At 47.3% G+C, this 11,066-nt stretch overlaps 2 non-coding genes across 2 annotated transcripts; both read right to left on the bottom strand.

Annotated features, from left to right (window-relative positions):
- Nucleotides 1–8,108: 8,108 nt before the first annotated feature.
- Nucleotides 8,109–8,246, bottom strand: LOC114808347. Its single transcript, XR_003756193.1, has one exon. It is a non-coding gene; the product is annotated as a small nucleolar RNA SNORA7 (small nucleolar RNA).
- Nucleotides 8,247–10,468: 2,222 nt separating this feature from the next.
- Nucleotides 10,469–10,606, bottom strand: LOC114808535. The gene has a single exon (XR_003756382.1). It is a non-coding gene; the product is annotated as a small nucleolar RNA SNORA7 (small nucleolar RNA).
- Nucleotides 10,607–11,066: the final 460 nt, after the last annotated feature.

Here is an 11,066-nt window from a genome sequence, read left to right as displayed (position 1 = left end):
AGAGGGGGAAGAGGAGCTCAGTCTGGGAAGGCCTCTTGGAGGAGGTGATTTTTAAGTAAGGTTTTGAAGAGGGAAAGAGAATCAGTTTGGCGGAGGTGAGGAGGGAGGGCGTTCCAGGACCGCGGGAGGACGTGACCCAGGGGTCGACGGCGGGATAGGCGAGACCGAGGGACGGCGAGGAGGTGGGCGGCAGAGGAGCGGAGCGTGCGGGGTGGGCGGTAGAAAGAGAGAAGGGAGGAGAGGTAGGAAGGGGCAAGGTGATGGAGAGCCTTGAAGCCTAGAGTGAGGAGTTTTTGTTTGGAGCGGAGGTCGATAGGCAACCACTGGAGTTGTTTAAGAAGGGGAGTGACATGCCCAGATCGTTTCTGCAGGAAGATGAGCCGGGCAGCGGAGTGAATAATAGACTGGAGCGGGGCGAGAGAGGAGGAAGGGAGGTCAGAGAGAAGGCTGACACAGTAGTCTAGCCGGGATATAACGAGAGCCCGTAATAGTAAGGTAGCCGTTTGGGTGGAGAGGAAAGGGCGGATCTTGGCGATATTGTAGAGGTGAAACCGGCAGGTCTTGGTAACGGATAGGATGTGTGGGGTGAACGAGAGGGACGAGTCAAGGATGACACCGAGATTGCGGGCCTGCGGGACGGGAAGGATGGTCGTGCCATCCACGGTGATGGAGAAGTCTGGGAGCGGACCGGGCTTGGGAGGGAAGATGAGGAGCTCAGTCTTGCTCATGTTGAGTTTTAGGTGGTGGGCCGACATCCAGGTGGAGACGTCCCGGAGGCAGGAGGAGATGCGAGCCTGAAGGGAGGGGGAGAGGACAGGGGCGGAGATGTAGATCTGCGTGTCATCTGCGTAGAGATGGTAGTCGAAGCCGTGAGAGCGGATGAGTTCACCGAGGGAGTGAGTGTAAATGGAGAACAGAAGAGGGCCAAGAACTGACCCTTGAGGAACTCCAACAGTTAAAGGATGGGAGGGGGAGGAGGCTCCAGCGTAGGAGACCGAGAATGATCGGCCAGAGAGGTAAGAGGAGAACCAGGAGAGGACAGAGTCCGTGAAGCCAAGGTGAGATAAGGTATGGAGGAGGAGGGGATGGTCGACAGTGTCAAAGGCAGCAGAGAGGTCAAGGAGGATCAGAATGGAGTAGGAGCCATTGGATTTGGCAAGAAGGAGGTCATGGGTGACCTTAGAGAGAGCAGTCTCGGTAGAGTGGAGGGGACGGAAGCCAGATTGGAGGGGGTCTAGGAGAGAATGGGAGTTAAGGAATTCTAGGCATCGATTGTAGACGACTCGTTCTAAGATTTTGGAAAGGAAGGGTAGTAGGGAGATAGGACGATAACTGGAGGGGGAAGTGGGGTCAAGAGCAGGTTTTTTTAGAATGGGGGAGACGTGGGCATGTTTGAAGGCAGAGGGGAAGGAGCCCTTGGAGATTGAGTGGTTAAAAATAGAAGTTAAGGAAGGGAGGAGGGCAGGGGCGATGGTTTTAAGAAGGTGAGAGGGAATGGGGTCCGAGGCGCAGGTGGAGGGGGTGGCACTTGCGAGGAGGGAGGAGATCTCCTCTGAGGATACTGCAGGGAAGGATGGGAAAGTAGGGGAGGGGGTTGTTGGAGGGGAGGGGAGAGGCGGAGGGGTGACTTTGGGGAGCTCAGACCTGATCGTGTTGATTTTCGTGAGGAAATAGGTGGCCAGATCATTAGGGGTGAGAGATGGGGGAGGGGGAGGAACAGGGGGCCTAAGGAGAGAGTTAAAGGTCTGGAACAATCGGCGGGGGTGACGGGCATGGGTGTCGATGAGGGAGGAGAAGAAGCTTTGCCTGGCGGAGGAGAGGGCAGAGTTAAGGCAGGAAAGGATAAATTTGAAGTGTGTGAGGTCGGCTCGGTGCTTGGACCTTCGCCAGCAGCGCTCAGCAGCTCGAGCATAGGAGCGTAGGAGGCGGACGGAGGAGGTGATCCAGGGCTGTGGGTTAGTGGAGCGAGAGCGGCGGAGGGAAAGGGGGGCGAGAGAGTCGAGATGAGTAGAGAGGGTGGAGTTGAGAGCGGAGACCTGATCGTCGAGAGTGGGAAGAGAGGACAGGGCGGCAAGGTGAGGAGAGAAGTTCTGGGGTAGATACAAGCTAATCAGGTTGGAAACCTGATTCATGCCCCACTTGGGGCTCCCAGTCTTAATCCCCATTTTACGGGTGAGGTAACTGAGTCACAGAGAAGTTAAGCGACTTGCCCAAGATCATTCAGCATGTAATTGGCGGAGCTGGGTCCTTTGATGCCCAGGCCTGTGTCTTTTCCACTACACCACGCTGGTCTCAAAACCCAGCTGTCTCAATGTTGTATCATTTACATGGTGCATAAGTAATGACTAGGGTAACTGGCAAGGAATGGCATGGCTATGGTAGGCATAATTGGTTTGGGAATCCTTGAAATGGACCTTTGAAGGAATGGGAGGGATATGGATTGGACAGAGGTGGTGGGGCAGGGCATGCAAGGAGCTCAGAAATGTTTGCTGAGGGCTGATAATTTTACTGGGGCAGAGCAGAGAGTAAGATCAAGGATGGAGAGGGAGAAGAAGGTAGTAGAGTATGGAGTTAAATAAGTGGGTGGAGGGCTGATGGTCAAGACTTTTCATTTGATATGAGTGTTCTCAGGGAGTTGCTGTGGGTTTAATCCTATAAACCCCTCAGAGATATGGCAACCTTCAATCAGAGTGTGATAATGTCACATTCCATACTGCTTAATCTCTCTTAATGCAACAATATTGATTTACTATGATTAATGTACTTTATGAGGGGAATGTTGGAGCTGGAACCTAGCTTAGATATTCTCTGGCACAGTTTCCCGAAGGAGGGATATCTTTAAAAATGATCTAGAAGCACATCTGTTTGAGGCATTCCTAACTAGAACTATCTCCAGTCTCAAAATGCTGTGATTCTTTTTCTTCTCTTCCCTAGAACTATTTTTTTCCCTCTTACTGCTTTTATTTAAATTTTTTCTTCCCTTTTATTTAGCTTTCATTTGTCCAGTTTTTTAAATTTCCTCCTCCCTCTCTCCCACTCTTTTTCCCTGTTCTTCCCCTTCTTCCTCCTCCTCTGCTTTCTTTCTTCCTCTCACTCCTGAAGCAAAGCAGTTGAAAGATTGTGATCTTTATCCTGGCTGCATTCAACCTTGTTGCCATCTAGCTTGTTTCCTTTTCAGGGACTTTTACTGTGTGCTTGGCAATCTGACTGATCACTACCAGAAATGATTAATTCATATGTTCCTCCATACAGCTCTGATCTGCGGTCAAGCCCTGCTGTAGTGTCTTTATTTTTCAGTTCTTCCGTTATTGAAAATCAATACACAGTCTATGTCGAGTGAAGTTCTGCAAAGGCTGCATAGTCCATAAATCAAATCAAAGCAAAATTAAATTAAAAAAGAAAATAGGAATAACTGCCCTGATCTGAGACGGGTTTACACTGATTGACAGAAAGATATCCATGGTCCAAAGCTGTCTCTACACTCATTTTTCCACACCCAATGGAACACTATCTAAGAGTAAAGATGTGTATGAAGGCGATAGCTATGGAAAAAAGTATATTCACGTTGTCTAAACATCTCTCAAAAGGAGACCTTTCACCTGCTTTCAAAATCTACCCTCACTACCTTCTCACCTTCTCCAAATATTTGTATACACTCTTCTTCCCTCTCCAACTACTATATTCAACCACTACCTCTCTGGAGGCTCCTTCCCTTCTGCCTTCAAACATGCTAACATCTTCCTTAGGATTGAAAAACGCTTTCCTGGATCCCACTGAACCCTCTAGCTATCGACCCATCTCCATGCTCCCTTTCCTACTTAAATTCTTCAACTGGATTATATACACCAGAAGCCTTCACTTCCTCCAATCCTCCAAATCCCTTCTTGACACTCTACAGTCTGGTTTCCCCCCACTTCCCTCTACTGAGGCTACACACTTTAAGGTCACCAATGACCTCCTCATTGCCAAATCTAATGAATAATATTCTATCCTAATCCTTCTTGACCCCTTGTTGGACCACTCCCTTCTCCTGGAAACATTAATCTTGGTTGTATTGCCATTGCTACCTCCTGTTTCTTTTCTTACTTCTCTGGCAAATGCTTCTCAGTTCCTTTGACTGGCTCTTCCTCCACCTTTCATCCCTTAATTGTGGCGTTCCCATAGAGCCCTGTCCTAGATCCCTTTCACTTCTCACTTTGAACTCACTTTCCTGGGAAACTAATCCAGCCCAATGGCCTTAACTACCACTTCTACATAGATAATTCCCAAATCTATCTCTCTAACCTTGACCTCTCATCTGATCTGTAATCCTGCATCTCCTCTTGTCTTTAGGACATGCCCCACAGCATTTCACTCTTAACATGTCCAAAACCAAGCTCATATTTCCCCCTAAACCCACTCCTCCTCCCACTCTTCCTCCTAATTTTCCCATCTCAATCACTAACACCATCACCAATCCTATCCCAGAAACCCACAGCCTCAGTGTCATCTTCAACACCTTGCTGTCTTTCAACTCCCACACTCGATCTACTGCCAAATCCTTCCAGTTCTTCCTATCCAACAGCTCTTAAATGGAACCATTCCTCTCAACCCAAACTGCTACCATCCTGGCACAGGCTCAAGTTTTATCAAGGCTAGACTATTTCATCAGCCTTCTCATTGGTGTCCCTGCCTTCACCCTCCCCCTTTTCCAATCAATAGTACATGTTGCTGTATAGATCATTTTCTTGAAGTGTCATTTAGCCCAGATAACTCCACTCCTCAAAACCTCCCTTTAGCATCCTGTGTTTCTCCACATCCAGTAAAATTTCCTCACAATCTGCTTCCAGCTCTCCGCCATCTGGCCCCACCTTATCAATCTACTTTCTTGACTCATTACTCCCCAACTCAGTCTACTAGTTCCCCTCAAGCCAACCCTTCACCTGTATCTTGTTTTCAACTCCCTAACCTCCATCCCCTTGCCCATCCTGTTCTCCCTGTTTGAAACTCCCTCCCTTCCCAAATCTGACTGATCACAGCTCTCCCCACATTCATAACCCTCTTATAATCCCATGTCCCCAAACAGGTGTTACCTGAGTAATTTCCCAGCACCCCATGTGGTATAAGGCAATAGGAACTAATTATAATAATAATAATAACTGTGGTATTTGTTAAGTGTTTACTACGTACCAGGCACCGTACTAAGTACTGGGATGGATACGAGTAAATTGTGTTGGAGACAGTCCCTGTCCCACATGAGGCTCAGCGTGTCACTCCCAATTTTACAGATGAGGTAACTGAGGCAAGAGAAGTGAGGTGACTTGCCCAAGGTCACACAGCAGACAAGTGGTGGAGCAGAGATTAGAACCCATGACCTTCTGATTCCCAGGCCCATACTCTATCCACTACACCATTCTGCTTCTCAATGCAAGGAACTGAATTCAAGGTGCTGATGTGGTACCCAAAAACTATCCAGCCAGCAGGACCCTCCTTGGATCAAAGGGTCCCAGTCTGGGACAAGGAATATGACGAAAGGGAAGACTGGGTGTAAAGTCAGTGTGTGTGGGAGGGGGGGTGGGGGGGTTGGGAGGTGTGGAGAGGGGTGAGGGAGGAAGCTTGGCTGGCTGTTTGGCAGGAGATCGCTTTGCCTGTGAAATCTGCATCTTCCTAACCACAAAGCCCACTAGATGGCAAATAAACCTTACTGAAGCGCATCTGTAACAGCTGCCTATCAAATTTAAGTGTTGGGGATTGCCACTGGTCAAGGAATCCTTCAAGCCTAAACTCTTGTTAACAAGCTATCAGTGTAATATGCCAAGAATGTCATGCCCTGTGTCACCTCATCTACCCAACAGCCAACTATAGAACCACCTCAGGCTTAGACATCTGATTCAGATTTCATTTCTCTTCCAGCCTTCCACATGCCTTCTGGAAACAGCCTTAAGTTCTGAAGCTCCCAGATTCTCTCAGTCCAAGAGTGTGTTTCAGATGACTGACCTGGCTCTCACATGGCAGTCGGGGTCTGGCGGCTCTGTTCTCATCATTGTGCTGTTTTTTAATACCATGTTCCAGCTCTGTGCCCTGAGAAATACAGGAGAGTGCCCAGGAGTTAGGGCAGTCTGACAAGAGTCCAGTGGTTGCCTATCAACCTCCGCTCCAAACAAAAACTCCTCACTCTAGGCTTCAAGGCTCTCCATCACCTTGCCCCTTCCTACCTCTCCTCCCTTCTCTCTTTCTACTGCCCACCCCGCACGCTCCGCTCCTCTGCCGCCCACCTCCTCACCGTCCCTCGGTCTCGCCTATCCTGCCATTGACCCCTGGGCCATGTCCTCCCGTGGTCCTGGAATGCCTTCCCTCCTCACCTCCGCCAAACTAATTCTCTTTCCCTCTTCAAAACCCTACTTAAAGCTCACCTCTTCCAAAAGGCCTTCCCAAACTGAGCTCCCCTTCTCCCTCTACTCCCTCTACCGCCCCCCTTCACCTCTCCGCAGCTAAACCCTCTTTTCCCCCCATTTCCCTCTGCTCCTCCCCCTCTCCCTTCCCATACCCTCAGCACTGTACTCGTCTGCTCAACTGTATATATTTTCATTACCCTATTTATTTAATGAAATGTACTTCGCCTTGATTCTATTTAGTTGCCATTGTTTTTACGAGATGTTCTTCCCCTTGACTCTATTTATTGCCATTGTTCTTGTCTGCCTGTCTTCCCCGATTAGACTGTAAGCCTGTCAAACGGCAGGGACTGTCTCTATCTGTTGCCGACTTGTTCATTCCAAGCGCTTAGTACGATGCTCTGCACATAGTAAGCGCTCAATAAATACTATTGAATGAATGAATGAATGAACTTAGTACAGTGTCTGGTACCTAATAAATGCTCTTTATGAATGAATGAATGAAAGAGACACAATTTTCCCAATCACTGCTACCACAGCAGCAACAGGAGTCAAGCAGGATGTAACGGAGAGCCTGCTGAGTTTCTCAAAAATGAACCAAGGCAATGAATACAGGATGCTTTGGGAACAGGAGAAAGTTGCATTTCACTTTTCCTAACTGAACATTCAAAACCTAAAATGAATGAGTCATAAGATTGTTTCTGAACTGCATTCTAATTCTTTAGACCATCCACCAAACCGGGATTTTCTGGGCTTTGCTTTGGGTTCTAGCCACAGATCTCTGCATTTCTTTTTCATCTCTGATGGAAATGTCTCATTTTCTCTTTCACAGTAAACTGTTTCAAGCCTTCACCTTGGAATTTTTTTCTCTCCTCCATCTACTTTTTCCCTGAGGGATTCCTAATTGGTAATTCCTCTCCAGATGACTCCCTCTCACCAACATTAGTATTGACTTAAGCCTTTAATATCTCTCTCCCCTACCCTCCCTGCATTTACTTATCTGCCTTAGCAGTGACAGCTCTTGACTTCATAACTTTTTTATTTTTTAATGATTAAATCACCAAATTCACTTCCCCATAGCCTTCTGGGTGTTTTTTTAAGACTTCTTTCCCTCTTGATTTTGATTTTTCTGTCTTGAGTTTATTTTTTATTGGTATTAATGAGGCAAATTCTCCTTAGGTGTTCTGGGGTATAAGTGGGAATGAGGTAGTGAGTACAGTTGCTGCCATAGGTTAAAAGCCAGGGGCCTTAGGTGTTTCAAGTGAGAGCTTTGAAAAAATATATAAAATAATCTGAATTGGCCCTAAAGAAAGCATTTTAAAACAATGCTCTCAAGCCAAGTTCAAGTGTTAGATAAATACAGTAAAGTCTGGTGTTAGGTCTACTTCACTGAGGACTAAATGGGATTGGGTTATCCTCTCCCCACACTACTGAAGTGAGAATTACTGAAGGCTGCACTGATAGGCAAGAGGGATTTCTGCTGGGCTGGTAGAGGACTGGCTAAACAGTTGTTGTTGTCTTATGCTGTCGAGTCGTGTCTGACCCACAGCGACGCCACAGACACATCTCTCCCAGAACACCCCACCTCCATCTGCAATCATTCTGGTAGTGTATCCATAGAGTTTTCTTGGTAAAAATATGGAAGCGGTTTACCATTGCCTCCTTCCATGCAGTAACCACGAGTCTCCGCCCTTGACTCTCTCCCATGCTGCTGCTGCCTGGCACAGGGGAGTTTTGACTTGTAGCAGATTGCCTTCCACTTACTAGCCACTGACCAAGCTAGTAATGGAATGGGCATGCTTCTGCTTGACTCTCCCTTCTATAGTCAAGATTGGTAGAGTACTGGAAACTCTCCAGGTGCGACCCTGAGAGGTGGGCTAAACCGTCGTGGAATGGAAAAGCTGGATCACTGCAAAACCTAAGTGGGTGGCAGTGGGTAGCTAACATAATCATTGTGCCTCTCTTTCATTTCTCCCACTCCTGACCTCTTGTTCACTCCCTCTTTCCTTCCTGGAACTCCATCCCCCTTAACATCCAGCCATCTATTAGCAAAATCAAAGGTCTGAGAAAGGGCCATATCCTTTACTCTCCTTTATCCACCTATGGGGTATTTTGGAATATTCTGAGATGGCCACAACTCCAATGGAAATGCCGGGAGAAACAATTTCTCTAGTGAGTACTGTGTTGTGTGTCTGTGTGTATGGTGGGCGGGGGGCTGGGGGGGTGGGCAGGAACTGTGTATATTGCTATTACTCCCGTCTATTTATTTCTTTCTCTGTGTTTCTCTCTCATCTGCTCTCTCCTTTGCAGCTGCTAGGGCCTTTCTAGACTCTATCCCAAGGGGTTTCTGGTGCCGGAGGACTACTCCAAGCTGGTAACCCTAGGGAGAAGGGTCCTAGAACTACCACCACCACCAGCAGCAGCAGCAGCAGCAGCAGCACTGGGGAAAGGACAGAAATGCTGGCCAGAGTGAAGAAGCAGCAGCAAGGGAGAGGCGGATTTGCTTCCTGTCCCTGTGTTTTCTTCTGGTGTTGCCACTTGGGCTGTAGCAGCAGGTTCCACTACCACTAGACTGGTAGCAGAAACAGGGTGATCACAGCCGCAGAACACTTTCTGCCCTTAATCCTCCTCTGCTGCTGTCACGTTCCTAGTGACTAACCTCCAATTCGAAGATTATTTCCTTTGCCACCCTGGGCTGCTTCCTGCATGCTATATAGGAAATTATTTGAGGAGGTGAGGTCAGAATGGGAGAACAAGGAAAGGAGCAGGCAGGGAGAGAACAGGTGAGAAAAGAGAAAGAAAGAAACAAGTACAGGCAAGAGGAATCGACACACTCATACACACACAAACACACAGTGACCCAAACTTAGTACTCACCAGATAAATTGACATATAGGACAGCCAAGTGTCCCAGTGAGATAGAGTTCCAAAACTCCCTCTCTGCAGCTACTCCACAGGCCTGGCAACTCAGTTCCCTGTCCTGTTCCTTCAGCACAGACACCCCTGGAGAGTAGTGGGCAGAGTTGTCAGGCTTGTGCAGAGAATGGTTGAGGGGGAGGTTGGGCCTACTGCCTCACTGGGATACTGTGTCTGTCTCCCCGCCTGCCCGGTTCTCTTTATCTCTGTCTTTCTTCTCTGTCTCCCTTTCCCGACTTTTGCTTCCCCCTAGACTAATCTCTACTCAATACACACACATGCAATCTTCCTATCCCTACCCATTGCCTCAACATAGAGCTGCTTCCTGTATGAACACACTCTTGTAAGGGCATCTGCTTTATTGACCTCTTTGCTTCCTTTCTCCTGTTCCTATTCTCTAAACTATTAGAGGCAGGGAACATGTCTAACAACTCTGTTGAACTGCACTCTCCCAAGCTCTTAGTACAGTACTCTGCGCACGGTAAATGCTCAATAAATACCATTGATTGATCGATTGATTATCCTTTCACACACACTTCCTCAGTCTCACTCAAGCCATAGCATTTAAGAGGATTTTTAAATGGGGAAAAAAGGCAGAGTGGACAGTGGCCATCAAGTAGACCTGCTCCTGGAGAGAGCTGCTGTCTCCTATAACTGTGCTTGAGGGGTCCTATAGCAATAAGGTGGACTACTTGTATTCAGTAGGCCAGGTAAAGTTCCTGGATGTGGCCTGTGGAGACTCCATCAGAGGAAGAAGAGTATGGGATAGGAAGCCTGAAACAGTGCTGCTCCCCAGACCCCTTCTGGAAAAATAAGCATATTTAGTTTTTGGGAGCTCCACTGATGACTTGATAAAATCTGAATCCAACTCTGCATGGACAGTTTGCACCAGAATTGGATATAAATCCTACAGGCTAACTAGATTTTAATTTGGGTCACTCTCATATCCTCCATTGTCTTGTCTTATGCCGTTGAATCATCTTTGACCCATAGCAACGCCATGGAAACATCTCTCCCAGAACGCCCCTCCTCCATCTGCAATCATTCTGATAGTGTATCCATAGACTTTTCTTGGTAAAAATGCAAAAATAGTTTACCATCTCCTCCTTCCACACAGTAAACCTGAGTCTTCGCCCTTGCTTCTCTCCCATATCACTGTTGCCCAGCACTGGTGAGTTTTGACTTGTAGCAGATTGCCTTCCGCTCGCTAACCACTGCCCAAGCTAGGAATGGAATGGGTATGCCTCTGCCTGACTCTCCTTCCTGTAGTCAAGACTGAGAGAGTACTGGGAACTCTCCAGGTATGACACTGAGAGGGGATATCCTCCATTATGTTGCAGTAAATTGGGATTGCATTTCATGACTGATGAACTCTAAGCACCCTCACTGGATTTGTGAGCACCTAGAGGGCAGGGATCATGTCTACTGAATCTGTTGTTTCTACCAAGCTTGTGGTACGGTGTACAGCCCATAGGAAGCACTCAATAAATACCATTGATTGATTGATAAATTGATGATAGTTATAACTGATATAATAGCCTTTGAGGTTCAAGAGGCTTTTAGAGTTGTGAGATTTATGGGCTTGCTTTATTATTAGTTAAAACATAATTATCCTAATATCGAAGTTTTCTTTCTCACTGCCTATGTGGATTTGCACTCATGCATTTGAAAAATACCCTGAGGAAATTCAAGCACCAAGGCCAGAAAAATATTTTGTACCTTATTATAATTTTGACGTGTAAACAGCTTTGACACACCAGTTACAATCAATGAGAGTAT

This window comes from Ornithorhynchus anatinus, chromosome X5, assembly GCF_004115215.2.
Source record: "Ornithorhynchus anatinus isolate Pmale09 chromosome X5, mOrnAna1.pri.v4, whole genome shotgun sequence".
Lineage (NCBI taxonomy): Eukaryota > Metazoa > Chordata > Mammalia > Monotremata > Ornithorhynchidae > Ornithorhynchus > Ornithorhynchus anatinus.
The sequence above is the reverse complement of the archived record's forward strand: the minus strand, read 5'-3'. Positions and strand labels throughout refer to the sequence as shown.